This window comes from Enhydra lutris, unplaced genomic scaffold, assembly GCF_002288905.1.
Source record: "Enhydra lutris kenyoni isolate GAN:26980312 unplaced genomic scaffold, ASM228890v2 scaffoldscaffold4, whole genome shotgun sequence".
Taxonomy (NCBI): domain Eukaryota; kingdom Metazoa; phylum Chordata; class Mammalia; order Carnivora; family Mustelidae; genus Enhydra; species Enhydra lutris.
This window is the reverse complement of record NW_019154088.1, coordinates 40,645,901-40,662,657: the sequence shown is the minus strand read 5'-3', so window position 1 is coordinate 40,662,657 and position 16,757 is coordinate 40,645,901.

The following is a 16,757-nucleotide window of genomic DNA, read 5'->3' as shown; positions in this document are numbered from 1 at the left end:
AAAGCTTTTGTAATTGCCTATGGTTGGGTCCAAAAAAAATACACACCGTTTTTTTTCTGGTCAGGAGATTGATTCCTCATGCATATTGTTAAATTTATCCTCAAGTATATCATGTATTTGGACACAATTTTAAATAGCAGTTGTAATCATTTTTTTTGTTAATTGCTAGCATATAAAATTACATCTTTTTAGTATATTGTCATTTTATGTGTATTTGAAAATATGCATATCTTAGTTGATGTATGTTGTGTTCTTAAATTCCTCTATGCTGGTTGTGAATATAGTTTTTTTTTTTTTTAATATTGTGCTTTTTCACTATCTGAAGGTAAGTAGACAATTTCTCATCTTTCTTAAATATGAGAAAATTCTTAATCATTATTTCTTCAACTATTTTTCTCCCATATATTACTACTACCCTTCATATTGGATTCTTACTATATGGGTATTAACATGTTGGTATGTGGGCTCATACCTTTTCTCTTTTATATTTTCTATCTCTCTTTTCTTAAAATGTGTTAATAGAACATCAAAACCAAAAGTCTAAATAAGCATAAACATTTCCAAAAAAGGATAGAAAAAGATATTGGAAATATGAACCACTTGAAAATAGTGGGTATTATTTTTTAAAATAATATTGCTAATATGAAAATACACTCAATAGAGTAAAAACAAAATCAATGCAAGGAAAGTATGTATTATTGAGTTTTAAAATCAGAGAAGCTATGCTACTAACCAAATAAATAGTAATTGCCAAATTAAAAAAAAAAACAGATAAAAAGAGTATTGCTATTTTTATCTTGTTTGGTTCTTTATGATAACTGACGTTATTGACTGCTTCTTCCTACTTGAAATCTTATTTTGGCTTAATACCTTCAACATCGTTAGTTTTGTACTAACTTCTGGTCCAGCAATTTTATTCTCCTTAGGGACTTCATCCCCTTCACAAACCTTAAATATTAGAACTCCCTAGTGTTACATTCCCATCTGTTTGCTCTTTCACTTGAAAAAGCTTTTCTGGACCAATCTCTTTTACATACAGAATTTTCTATTAGTATTCAGTTTGAGTTCAAGTGACTGAAACAAAAAATAACAACAACAACAACAACAAAATCTTATTTAGAACAGAAAGAAGTCAAAATTGTAACAAATCTTGGAGTAGTCTAGGAACACAGTCTGCATTATCTACAAAAGACATAATTTGGAAGGGGAGGTGAACCATGAGAGACTATGGACTCTGAATAACAATCTGAGGGTTTTGAAGGGGCAGGGGGTGGGAGGTTGGGGGAACCAGGTGGTGGGTATTGGAGAGGGCACAGATTGCATGGAGCACCGGGTGTGGTGCAAAAACAATGAATACTGTTATGCTGAAAATAAATTTAAAAAAATTAAAAAAAAAGACATAATTCGGAAGTGTTAATGGAACAAGCTACATTCCTTATTGCTGCAACTTTTTCAAAGCTAAAATTTTCTGCCCCCTCCAGTACCAAAGATAGATTGTCCTTATCTGTGGCTAGTATTTCAGAAAATCTAGGATGGTTGATCACAAATTTTATCCTGAAGAAGTCAAACCTCATGGGGCGCCTGGGTGGCTCAGTGGGTTAAAGCCTCTGCCTTCAGCTCAGGTCATGGTCCCAGGGTCCTGGGATTGAGCCCTGCATTGGGCTCTCTGCTCAGCGGGGAGCCTGCTTCCTCCCGTCTCTCTCTGCCTTCCTCTGCCTATTTGTGATCTCTGTGTGTCAAATAAATAAAATCTTGAAAGAAAGAAAGAAAGAAAGAAAGAAAGAAAGAAAGAAAGAAAGAAAGAAAGAAAGAAAGAGAAAACGAAATCAAACCCCTACTTGTTTTACCCTTTGTGGCCCACAGCTGTTGGAACTGCCCATTTACCACCATCAGGCATGCAAGAATGAAGTGACTTAGCAGTGGGTTTCAGGGGTTCCATACATTTTCCTACACTCATAATGTAGCAAATCTAGTTTCTGATGGTCATCAGATCCAATGACCCATGCAAGTACAGTAACTCCATCTGCTATTCCATATGAAGAGCCCAGCTTGCAAGGCAATAACTACAACATCTGCCTGTGCCCCCTAGTGGAAGCAACTTCATCAGCTCTCACTACTCCTACCAGGACTCCTGACCTCAGATTCTGCAAAACTAAGGATTCAGGAATTTTGAGGGGGTGGGGGGAAATCTCTAAATGGTTCACTAGAAATAACTGTTTGGGAGACCAGAGATATTTCTGTCTTTTGATTTCATATATTTGAACATTATATATTCGCTACTAGGTCTGTGAAATTATTGCATCTTCAAGAATATTACTAAACCCAGGGCGCCTGGGTGGCTCAGTGGGTTAAAGCCTCTGCCTTCGGCTCAGGTCATGGTCCCAGGGTCGTGGGATCGAGGCCGCATTGGGCTCTCTGCTCAGCAGGGAGCCTGCTTCCTCCTCTCTCTCTGACTGCCTCTCTGCCTACTTATGATCTCTCTCTCTGTCAAATAAATAAATAAAATCTTAAAAAAAAAAGAATATTACTAAACCCACCAGGAAGTTTTCTCTGAGCTGTTGTCTTAGTTTAGAATATAAACGTGCAACCTATTTCCCGTTAGAACTACAGCTTCTGTAAAATGTAGGCTAGATTAGGAAAACTTGATTCCGTGATCATGATCCATCATTATACCTCCTTCTACAGAATAATTCTCATGGTCAACAGCAGGTTTTGGGAGCTCTTGGGGTAGTAAGTCAAGCATTTCTTTTTTGATATACACTATTGTACCAGCCAATGAGAAAGACTAGCAATCATAGACAAAAATTATCTTCTCTAAATGCATGAAAAGATCTTTTGTAGTGAAGTACTCCAGTGGACATAAATATGAAATATGAAGGCATGCGACTTTATGCTTTTTTATATGCAGTTTAATACAGTTTTTTATGCAGTTTTATACAGAGGCCTTCTCCCAACATTTTCTTGCATTTCGTCTTTTAAAGTTACTCCTTATAGGCCTTTGGGCAACCAGTCAAGCCATTTCTCACACTAACAGTCTATGAATGTTCTTAATTTGGACCATTTCAACCTTCATAAAAAAATGACTGACCAAGTGTTCTGCTCCATTTCTGCCACCGGGAGTATTTCCTTCACCAGTGTCCCAGGACATGCCTTACTTAGTTCATAGTGTTGTAGCAGTTCATCTTCTGTTTTCACTTCATATATCATATTGGGTCAACCCATCTGTTAACCAGACTGAGCTCTTTTTTCTTCTCCCACTTTAGGCCCCAGGTATAATTTAAGAAGAAGACCTGGTACAAAAGAGGTGATTGAAATGAAAAACTGTGTATGTTTGAGCTCCATCTCAAATATATCATTTCTGGGGTAAGATAGACTGCTGTTTAACCTACATGACTCTTTGATTTGGTAAGTACCTTAGACCATCCAGGGTGCAATAACAAAGTGCTATAGACTATATGGCTTATCAGAACAGAAATTTATTTCTCACAGTTCTGGAGTCTAGGAAGTCCAAGATCAAGGTGCTGTGTGATTCAGTGTCAGGTGAGGGCCAATTTCCTGATTCATAGGTGGTCATTTTCTTGCTGCATCCTTATATGGCAAAGAGGGTGAGAAAGGTTTCTGGGATCTCCATCATTAAGATACTAATCTTATTCATGAGGGTACCCCTTTCATAATTTAATCATATCTTGAAGGCCTTGTCCTCCTTATATCATCACATTGGGCATTAGGATATCAACATATGAATTTGAGAGGAATACAAATATTTGATCCTTAATAGGACTGTAGCAACGTGACCTTTAACTTAAAGCAGTAAGTCCAACAGGACCAAGATGACTGGAAGAATAATAATTATATTGTTGTGTCGAGTCTCTGCATCTACATAAGACTTATCCTCAATCCTTTCATTTACATGTGTCTTTCTATGGCATGCAGACACTTAAACTTCCTGCTTATCAGATCCTGTTGCATAACTGCAAAATGTCATCAATATAGTGGATCAACATGATGTTCTCAGGAATGTTCAAGACTACCAAATTCCCTAAAGACTATATTTCTACAAAACAACAAATGTTAACATTATTTTGAATAAGACATGAGTCTATGTGGCTATCTTGCCCACATTAAAATAATTGATATGATCTTTTTATTTATGAGCATAGTTAAGGGCATATTTTCCTGTTTATCTTGTGGCAGTGACACTTGTCCAAGACACCACAGTTGGTTTGGGGGCTATCTTGTTTCTGGTAGTTTCTGGTAGCTTGCTGTCATTTTTCACGTTCCATGTATTTTTTTAAGATCCAGACAAGTGGTCTAAACAAGGATATTATAGGGAATCCACTTTAAAGCTTTTGATGCGGTTGCTAGTCTCAGCATTTCCTGATGGGATTCAGGAAGGCATCTGATATACCATCTTGGCTGAGGCAGGAGGACACATTCAGAAGCTTCCGTTTTTGTCTTTCTACTGTAATTTCTACTCTCGTTTCACATCAGGAAACCAATATGAGAATGCTGGGACACTCTCCCTATACTGGTCATAATTAGATCTGAAGGTGACATGCTACCATGTAACATTATGTCAGTTTGCTCAATTCCAACAAAGCACACCTTACTATTATGTTCAGCTTAAAGCAGAAATAAACAACCAGTTTCTCAAATATATTTTCCATCTTTCCAGCCAATGCACTATCTACTGGTTTGGTGAAGGCAATTGTCAAAAATTGCAAATTGCCTGAGATATTACCCTATTTTGAAGAAAACAATTTATACCAATAAATTATTGGAAGACGGTACAAGATTCCTCTCTCAAAGACCACTGACTTTATTGCACATTGCATAACAAGCTACATAACTTGTATCTGTGTCATTTCCTCTTGGTTACTCTGATAGGTATCACTCTTAGATGATCCCAGTGATCCCGTTCTTCCTTTGAGTCTTAGAAGAAATTGTGAATATTTTGAGCTATCATTCCTGCAATTATGTTATGTTATATGGCAAAAGGGAGACTATCTTGAGAGGGCTTGACCTAATCAGATGAGTCCTCTAAAGGCAGAGGGTTATCTTTGCCTGGTTGCAGACATGCTCAGATTGGCCAGAAACCATGAAAACATGCTTGCTAATTTTCTGTGGGGCCACATGGCAAGGAACTAAGGATGGCCTATAGGAGCTGAAAGCAGTCATTTACAGACAGGTAGCAGGAAAACAGACACCTCAGTCCCTATAGTTGCACAGAAATTAATTCTATCAGCAATTAATGAGGTTGGAAGAGGCCTCTGAGCCCTGGGTGACAACCACAGCTCTACTTAAAACTTAAGATTTCAGCCCAGTGAGAGCCTGAATAAAGTCTTGAATCATGGTGTGCCCAAACCTCTGCACTATAGAAACTGTGACATACCACATTTGTTTTGTCTTAAGCTCTAAGTTTGTGGTAATACCTCCCCCACAACCATCGTAGTGGTAAAACAAGAGGCTAAAGTAGATGCAACACACACCATGGGTTTGTGCCATGACTGAAGAACTCCAACTTTGGTAAACCCAAATGTATTATTACAGGATACAAGCGAGTAAATCCTCCCTTCACTCAAGAGGGACAACTCGATGTGCCAAGACACTTTCAAAAAAATATACTCCCAGAAAAGTAGTCTGAAACAAAAATAGTCAGCACCTCTGATTATACAATGTGCAGAAACATGAAAGACATGTCTCTCAACAGATGAGTCCTCTCCCAGGGAACACAGTCATAAGATGGATTACCTGGTCAAAAAGTTTAATTTTATTATTTCTACTTACTATATAATTGCAGTCTCTCTTCCTGCTGTAACTTGGTGTTCAAGTGGCACAAAGTTACCTATTTGGTGACCATTAGTTTAGTGTCTTTATTAAAAAAATTGCTTACTGGTAAAGAATCCCAGAATGTATAAAACATATTGATTTGTTTTCATTATTTTAAATCTGTCATTGATTTATCACATCTTGGTTTTCTCAGGGCTAATTTTAATGAATGCTGTTTATCAAAGAATAAACGTGTAGATATCCATATGTCAAAAGATAATTTCAATATGATTATTCAATTTATGGAGTTATATAACATATTTCATGTAAATAATATCTTTCCTGAAAACTATAGAAACCAAATGACAGAAATTATATATTATACAATTTATCAGGTAAACCTGTATATGTAATTTGGTATTAAATAGAATTTTAAATTTTTATGTTATATAGCTTGATTATATAGAAAATATTGACTTAAACATAAATCATTTTTTTCCTAAGGAAAACAGAGAAAAACATAAGTGAAAGTTTAAACTTTTTATGCTTTACAAAATTCCATAGTTATGATGTATCTTTAAATCACTGGGGCACTCTTTTTTGTATAAAGTTTAATTATATGATTTCTCAATTGATCTATTTTTAAAAACATCTTTAATGAGTACTTGGCCTTGATGGTGAAATTTAAAATGTCATACAAATGCTGACATTTTCAAAATTGAGCCATACAGAGAATGCTTTGGGTTTTAAAAAAACAAAGTGTTCATCCCTTCTTCAGTCAAATTTACTGAAGTCAGATTCCCTCTAAAGTTCTTATCTGGAAAGATTTTGAGAAAATCTGTAAATTGTAAAGAACATTAAAGGTGGAAAATATGTTAAATTTAGAATATTAGAAACATTCTATTTAAAATTTAAAAATATACATCTATTGTATAATTTGGTCTGAAATTGTAAAGAAAAATAAGTATGTTTTATTTTATTTTATTTTTTTAAAGATTTTATTTATTTATTTGACATACAGAAATCATAAGTAGGCAGAGAGGCAGGCAGATAGAGAGGGGAAAGCAGGCTCCCCGCTGAGCAGAGAGCCTGATGTGGGGCTCGATCCCAGGACCTTGGGATCATGACCTGAGCCGAAGATGGAGACTTAACCAACTGAGCCACCCAGGCGCCCCCCAAAAATTAGCATGTTTTAATGTGTACATTTTAACCTGTTTCTTTAGGATTGAAATGAATTTAATTGGTATTCATGTGTGAAAATATGCTGTTATGCTTACATTTATAAATATATATGTATTTATATATAACTATGTATATAATCCTAAATGTACTTTATGCATAATAAAATATTAAAAGTTAATATACAGCATGCTGTTAATTAATATCTCTGAGTGATTTTAAGTGAATTTTATTAATTTAATTGAGATTATAAAGACAAAGGAAGAGAACAGATTATCTTAAAAGAAAAACAAAATGGAAATATGAATTCTATCAGAAACAGGCTACCATAATTATGCTTAGCAAAATAAGTCAGTCAGAGAAAGACAGCTATCATATGATCTCCCTGATATGAGGAAGTTGAGAGGCAACGTGGGGGGCTTAGAGGGTAGGAAAGGAATAAATGAAACAAGATGGGATTGGAGGGAGACAAACCATAAGAGACTCTTGATCTCACAAAACAAACTGAGGGTTGCTGGGCGGAGGGGGGTAGGGAAAAGGTGGTTGGGTTATGGACATTGGGGAAGGTATGTGCTATGGTGAGTGCTGTGAAGGGTAAACCTGGCGATTCACAGACTTGTACCCTTGGGGCTAATAATACATTATATGTTAATTAAAAAAAAATGTAGTGGTTTAGGAAACTGATTCTGAATCCAAAAAAAAAAAAAAAAGAAAGAAAAAAGAAACTACCATAAAAGAGAGAAAAATAATAAAATATAAACCTATTACTCACACTAAAAAAAAAAATGGAAAATGAGAATCATTATGTAATAAACTAAAAAATCACAAGAGGAATCCACATGGTAATATTATGTTTAAGAATGTGATTACTGAAGTGTAGAAAAGAATAGACTGAATAAATAATAAAATGAATACAGCTGGGGAAAAATTACTGAAATGATAACTCAGATAGAGAGGCACTTCCAAAAATGCTGTAAAAAAGGACAAAGAAATAATAAATATATAATAATAATTAAGGAAGAGAAATACTATGTGCGAAGGATAAAAGAGAAATGCTGTTACCTCATTGCCACAATCCTAATGACACAAAACTCAGAAAGAAAGAAAAAAAATTAAAAAGAACAGGAAAAATATACTTAAACAGACATGTTTTATAGAATGTAAGAAGAATGAACAACCTTAGGATAAAGAAGCCTATAGACTACTAAGATAGGGAAATATACCAAGTTAAATATAGAGATACTTAAGAATATATAATAGGAATATAATTAAAAAGTTTTTTAAAGAAGATCATACATACAAATGAGTCAGGGTCTACTTAGCATTAGATTTTTCAATGGCAAGATTTAAGAATCTATTCTCAAGAATACAGCATTATTTTCAACAAGATAACACTGTGTCTAGAATTTTATATCCAAACAAATTTACCAAATATAAGGCCATTCTATAAACAATCTCATAAACATAAAGCCTCAGATTTATCATACAAACATGTTGAAAATACTTTTGGAGAAAGTAAAATGCTGAAGTTATGAAAGAGATAATGAAGGCAGTTGACTTCGGCAATAAGAGTTAAATGTCAGAATAAATAAGATTTAAGAAAGCAAAATAAATCACACACGCACACAACCTAGAATTAAAATTTCACGTGACAAAATTGTGGGAAATCATTGGTGAGAGCATCCTAAAACTCTTGTGTTTTAAGTAAACTGTGCAGATGTCTACTATAGAAAATATTTAAAGGATTAAAAAGTAAAAATAAAAAATACAGATTTTTTTAAACTAAATTTTTGGGTACATTTTCAAGTAGTTGATTTTACAACAAACTTAAATGCACTAACCTGCCTTATAAGATTTGATTTAAATAATGTCTTTTGTTCTTTACAAGAGACACCTATAAAGATTAAGCACTCAAGGAAGTTGAATATGAAAGCATGATATAAAAAATAACAATGGGGTGGGGCGCCTGGGTGGCTCAGTTGGTTGAGAGACTGCCTTCGGCTCAGGTCATGATCCTGGACTTCCAGGATCGAGTCCTGCTTCGGGCTCCCAGCTCTTTGGGGAGTCTGCTTCTCCCTCTGGCCTTCTCCTCTCTCATGATCTCTCTCACTCATTCTCTCTCAAATTAATAAATTAAATCTTTAAAGAAAATAACAATGGGCAAAAAATCTGGTGTTTATATAAATTAAAATTATATGGACTTTAAAAATCAATATTAAGAATAAATAGGGTTATTACATCATGATAAAAATCTGTAATTCATCAAAGGTGATTAGAATTAGGCAATTAGAAATATGTTTAGATGGAATGTATTTATCATATGTTAAGTAAAACTGATAAAATTAGAGGAAGAAATTGTTAAGTCCACTAAAATGAGACATTCTAATTCATATCCGCTATTTACAGATGGGTCGAATAGGAAAGATAGACACAAAACAAATAAACACAAATGTAAAAACAATCTGAACAACACAAAGGGAGAAATATAGAATTCTGCAACCAATAATTAGAAAGTACACATTCTTGTGAAATAACATAAAATGTACACAATGTGGTATGTATTATGCATTAATTTTAAAAAGGTATCATGGTACATGGCTGGGGCTACTAAAATTTGTGTGTTTGTATGTGCATTTGTATATAATTTATAATCACATATATATTTTATTTTCCATAACTTATTTGGATCTCATATGTTCAATAAGATATATTTAATAGTTGTTTACATTTTAATGATGAGTGGTTTGTTTTTAAAAGCCTGTGCAATTTCTGTTTTTTTAACTTTTTTTTTTTACTCTTATGTTAGCATATTATTGCAGTTGTTGATTTTTGTTTGTTTTAATGTTTAAAGATTTGGTACCAGATACGTTAATAAATCAAATTGGTGTAGTTATGTATAAATTGAAATAAATTAAGGAGATTAGCAAAAAAGTCAGAGAATAAAAAAGGAAATAAAAGAATATAGAAAATGGCTAGGAGGAATTAATATAGCAAAATATCAGTTACATTAGAAATATATGGGGAAAATAAAATCCAGAAATAAGTAAATAAGTAAATAAATCCAGCACTGAAAGCAAATGAAAGACACTCTGCTATGTATCCAATCAATAAAACATGTACTCATAGAGATTTTTGTGTGGTGTTGTTGTTTTTTATGGTATAAAAACAATGGAGGTGAACTATGTGTCCAAAATTAAGGAGCTGGGAATCTGACAAAAAAATAAAAATGATACTATATAACTCAATCTGTATTTCAGATAAGTAACTATAAAAAGAAGCTTTTCCATCGTTTCACTACCGATTTTAGGTGATAGTTTTACAATATCAAGTATGCAAGTGTGAGCTTTATAACCAATATAGGTATTTAGAATAAATATTTATGCAAAGAGAATTTCAAGAATGAGGTTCTGCTAGTCTACTTTCCTGTTCATTCAGTCACTCAGAATTAGGTTACTACAATATTGCATATTCTCATTACTATAACCAAAATATCTTACTTCAGTCATATATCTGACACCTCCCTTTATGTAGTTAGAAACTCTCCAGAAAAGAAACTTTTCCCACTTGGTGATAAAAATCAAAGCAATGACAAAAAATATTTTTATAGTAATAACACAATGCTCTTCTCCCTGAATAAAAGTATTATTCTACAGATTTATTTCTTAGTGATAGAGGACAGTAAAAATGATAATAAAATCCAAGCTGACATTTATAACAGGCAGCAGCTATCAGTAAGTAAAGTAAGAACTTATACAAGGACATATATGTATTGAATTTAAGGCCTTAGCTCAAAAATTAATTACTACAGGTACTAATATGTATAAAATAATAAAGTATTCATCTATTTAATTGAATTACTTGTATCATATTAGCATTAAACTCTTAAATGAATTCTCAAATCAAATAATATTTAAAAAATCTTTAGGAAAGGTTGGGGTGTTTAGAAAAGGTTTAGATCTTTCCGTTGTTATTATAAAATATTTATTTAACAATTATCTAGGATTTAGATTATTTTTACATTATATTATTCAAAGCTCTTCTCAACTTATTAATACAACTGAAAACAAGGGAAAAAAACAAAGGATATAGCACACAAAACCAAGGAGTTCTTTTTAGATTCCGTTTCTGGAATTTATAAAAGCAAGTGTTGCATAAAATAATAGGCATGAATGCTCTTAAGTAGTTCTATTTTATTTATTATTTTTTAAAAGATGTTTTAAATTTATTCATCTGAGAAAGAGAGAGGACAGGAGCATGAGAATGAGCAGTGGGGAGGATCAAAGGGAGAGGGAGAAACAGTCTCTCTGCTGAGGAGGGAGACAAATGCAGGGATCAATCCCAGGACCCCACGATCATGACCTGAGCCAAAGGGAGAAACTTAACCAACTGAGCCACCCAGACACCCCTTAAGTAGCTCTATTTTAGTTAACAACTCTTTTCATTTGAGTTATCTGCACTGTTATTTGGATGGTTGGGAAAAATTTTATAATCTTTATTATCCTGAGAAACAATATTTAGAAGTATTGTTACAGTAAATTTAAGTTGTTACATTCTGTTAAAATAGTGATGTTGACGAATGTCAACAAATTCAATCTGAATTATCGGAAAACTAATAGGTTTATGATTAAAATTAAACTTTCAAGTAGATGTTTTAAACAAATTTTAATTTTGTAATTCTCAGATAGTATTAGGCTTGTGGTCATGAAAATGGTAAGAAACTTGAGTAAGGCACATTCAGTAACAAAAATTGTGTGTACTTTAATGAATGTCTTTTGTAGTAGATGGCAGAGTTGAATAGTATTGCAAAAGAGTTCTAAAAAAGAAGCATCAAGTTAATCAGTTAGCATACCAGTTAAAGAAAAGTTATGCCATTTAGAGTTTTCAGTTCAGCTTCTTGCTTTCTATGCTGTGACACACGAGTCATTTGAAACTTAATTCCCCCCATGATCCAGAGAAATTCTTTTTTTTCTTTCTTTTTTTAAATTAATGACTCTAAGATTCCAAGTTTCCTATTCTTGCTTACTCTTGTTTTGGAGAAGTGTATTTTCCTCTTATTGAAAATGCACTATATTCCAAATATCATTCTAAGAATTTTATATATACTAAATTATGTATTTCCTTTTTTTTTAATTTAAATTCAATTAGCCAACACCAGTTTCAGATGTAGAGTTCAGTAATTCATTAGTTGTGTATAACCCCCAGTGCTCATCACATCACATGCCCTCCTTAATGCCCATCACCCAGTTACCCCATCCGCTTGCCTACTTCCCCTCTAGCAACCCTCAGTTTGTTTCCTATAGTTAAGAGTCTCTCATGGTTGGTCTCCCTCTCTGATTTCTTCCCATTCATGTATTCCTTTAAACAACCTTAACAGATAGGGAGGTCTAATTATTATCATTGATAATCATTCCTGATTTACAGATAGGAAAAAAGAGGATTACGCAGTTGAAGCAACACTTTCAGGTTCTCATTGTAAAGAAAGGTCAGGGCCAATTTCTAATCCAGGCAGAGTCCTAAGGGTGTACTTTAAAGCCATATGAAACTCTACCCTTAATTTTGTTGGAGGGCTCTGTTTCATATATCTAAATGAGGTCATGCCATTATCTGAATTCATTATTTTTCCATTTTGGTCTGTCTAATGGGAGAATGAGTGTTTTGGCATTTAGTTTGTAATTCCCAAGGGTTTGTGGTTATTTCAGAATGGAATATGAAAAAGCCATACTGGGATCTGGTAGAGATGCTATTTCAATCCATAATGAAAAAAAAAAAAAAGTATCTTTTCAAATAACTTTTATAATTCTCATTTTTATGTAGCTTGTATAATTTTTGTTATGGACATTGAACATACTTAAATTTTGAAACAAAAATACAGAGAAATCACAGGTAAAGTAATACTTTTAAATATTTAAAGAGTTTTACTCATGGTAATAGTGGTCCATAGGTTTGTTCAAATTTCCAGTTGAGAATGATTGGAAGAGCTTGGAAAAATCATATTTTGGAAGCCACTGAAGAATCACCATGATGGTAGGAAATTACTGGGCTAAAATTTAGGAAGGAGGAAACAATTGAGCCTCTAGAGACAACTGCTAATTCCAAAATTGGTGGTGGAGTTAGAGAAACTGTGCAAAGAACCAGAGAAACTTTGAGAGTAAATTAACTGTCATGAGAGGGGATGTTGTGAGTGGTGTGTTTGAGTAATACATCTTGCTAAAAGGGGGCTCCAAACAACATCTTGTCACCAACAGTAGACTTTAAATCCCAAAATGATAAACTAGGCTTCCCAGAAAATAGCTTTAAGTCATTTAACTTCTTAACTGTATTAAAGGGATATGGTATATTAAATGTCCCTAGCCCAGTTCTGGCAAGAATCAAAAGGAAAGATTTAACAATATTCAGAAGCTCAAATTTTCTCTACTTTTAAAAAAATTTTTTACACACAATTCCTAGCATACCTTGTAAGGGACCAGCACCTGTGACAGAGCGACTCTAAGGTGCCTTTAATAATCCTTGCCTGATGGACCTCATCATCTTTGTTAAGCACATAAAAAAACAGAGCTGATGGGAGAGCCTGACTGATTTGACCATTAAAGATAAAATGAGCCAGTTTTGGGGCGCCTGGGTGGCTCAGTGGGTTAGGGCCTCTGCCTTGGCTCGGGTCATGATCTCAGGGTCCTGGGATCGAGCCCCACATCGGGCTCTCTGCTTAGTGGGGAGCCTGCTTCCCTCTCTCTCTCTCTGCCTGCCTCTCTGCCTACTTGTGATCTCTCTCTGTTTAAAAAAAAAAAAAAAAAGATAAAATGAGCCAGTTTTAATGTACACAGTTTACCACTGACATAGAGAAAAGAAGAATATGTCAATGGTTCTAGCTCCTATGATTCTAAAAATTTAAAACAAAATGAAGCAAAACAATAACAACAACAACAAAAAACATGATGCTGAGACAAAACAGGCTGGATAACTGCAACACAAGTTGTTCTAATGATGAGGAGGTAATTTTAAACTGCAGCTAAGCAGCCATTTTCTTCAGGTCTAATCCAAGGGGGGAAGGGACAATGGACATTCTGGAAAGATTAACTAAAATGAGCTGAAATTCAAAACTTTGCCTGTAAAGATACGGGCAAAGTCTCTAGGGAACCATGATAGTGACATTCCTCCATAATGTCCAAGTTAGATGTTTACATATAATAAAATATTACGTAATTTGGGACTATATCAAAATAAAAAAATTTCTGCACAGTGAAGGAAACAATCAGCAAAACTGAAAGGCAACCTACCAAATGGGAGAAAATATTTGCAAATGACATTTCTGCTAAAAGGTTAGTATACAAAATCTATAAAGAATGGAGAACGGATACAATTCAATACCCAAAAAACAAATAATGCAATTTAAAAATGGGCAGAGAACATGAACAGACTTTCCTCCAAAGAAGACATCCAGATGACCAACAGACACATGGAAAGATGCTCGTCATCACTTATCATCAGAAATGCAAATTGGAATCACAATGAGGTATCTCCTCACACCTGTCAGAATAGCTAATATCAAAAACAAAAGAAGTATTGATGTTGGCAAGGAGGAGAAAAAGAAACCCTCTCTCACTGTTGGTGTAAACACAAACTGGTACAGCCACTGTGGGAAAAAAATATGGTGGTTCCTCAAAAAGTTAAAAATAGAACTACCCTATGATCCAGTAATCACACTACTGGATACTTTACCCCCTAATTACAAAAAACACTAATTCAAAAGGATACATGTACTCCTATGTTTATAGCAGCATTATTTACAATAACCAAATTATGGAAGCATCCCAAATGTCCATCAATAGAAGAATGGATAAAGAAGATATGATATATATATATTCACCTATAAAAAAGAAGGAAATCTTGCCATTTACAACAACATGGATAGAGCTACAAAGTATAATGCTAAGCAAATAAGTCAGTTAGACAAATACTATATATCAACTCATATGTGGTACAAACAAGCAAAGGAAAAAAAAAAAAGAAAGACGGAGAGAGAAAGAGATATATAGAGAGAAACTAAGAAATAGACTGATAGAGAACAAACTGATGATTACCAGAGGGGAGGTGAGTGGGGAGATGGATTAAATAGATGATGGGGATTAGGGAGTGTACTTGTCCTAATGAGCACTGGGTGTTGAATGGAAGTGTTGAATCACTATACTGTATACCTGAAACTAATATAACACTGCATCTTAACTATATTGGAATGAAAATTAAAAAAAAATTTGAAAATGAAAAAACTATAATATATTTATTTCATTTGTTCTTTTCTTTAAAAAATGAACTAAAATTGTAGAGGATTTCTACTTCTAGTAAAGGTGAAGTATCTTATATAGGGCTGGATATCTACATATAACATTTACTAACTTAAGATAAAATATTACAAATAGCCAGCTGAATTTAAAAAAAAAAACTGGGAAAATCTAAAATTGAGTTGACACTTGGAAGAAGAGAAAGATCTGGGCGATTTTCTCATTCTAAAAGCTTTTCACCTGAGGGTAGGCTTTGACTGGTGCCATGTGAAGTACCTTAAGCCTGCTTCAGTCTTATTGACTGAGAGATTAGAAGACAGAGTTTTGAGTGATCTCAGTGAGAGAAGAAATCCAGAAAAGGAGACTTCTGTAGGGAGACACAGGCTTTGAATACATAAACTATTCAAATCTCTGGTTGACCCTTAAAAATGAAGATGAAGGACAAGGTCCAAGAAGCACAGATGAGACCTCTCCTAATCTCATCTCCATCTATCACAGACTTTTCAACTTCTTCCTTTGCTATTTTTAATTACTTTATACCATGCAACACAACTTGAATTCCTTTATTCTCTAAAATTAACGAACATAGACTGTGCGTAAATAAATCCTACTAAATATTTTGTGCAGTGAAGCAGATTATAGTTCTGATTATTACAGGAAAATTATTTATGTTAGGACTTGCTTTAACTAATTTCTTATTGGCCATTTTCCCCCCATTTAAGTTATTTATTTACTTCTTATCTTCTAGATCCCAAGCTCCAAGCTAATATCTGGGACATGATGTTGATTGCAACAACAAAAATAAAGTTGATCATGTCTATAAAGGTTAAATTCTAATGGAGAAGAAACAAACAAAAAGAACTAATTTATCTATAGGATAATTACTTGCAAGTTTAGATAAGTGCCATTATGCTGACACATAAGAAAACAAAGTAGTTTCAAGTGGGAAATAAATTGACAAATTTATATGAAAATTATGAAAGTATATGCATTAAATCAATTGAGAATATATTGAAAGGACATAAAATCTTCCTTTTAAGAATTATGCTCTACTAAGTGAAAATTATTTTTACCAGCACCAAATTGGACAGGTACACATACTTAAGACATTTTAGAATTTGAAAATAAAGAAAATAACATATTTTATTTAGAGAAAGGTGAAATGGGTAGGATATAAAATCTTAATTAGAAATGTTGACGTCTAACAAGAAAACTGCAACTACTTCCAATCCTGGAATCAAGGTACTATGGATGGACTCAAGTACAAACGATTGTTCTGAATGGAAACTGAGTGTATAGCATTATGTGTATGTGAATGAGTATGTATAAACAGTCCTATCTGTAAGAACCAGCATGTGTAAATTTATGTACCTTTTATCAATCTAAATATTCTTTTCATGTCCACAAAAAATCAGAAAGAGAAAGTTTATATTTAGATTTCTTCTGACATCAAAGAAAAAAACGACAAAACCAGCTCTGTGGAGTCCTATGGAAAGAAATTACATCAACAACCAAACAAAACACAGTAATAAT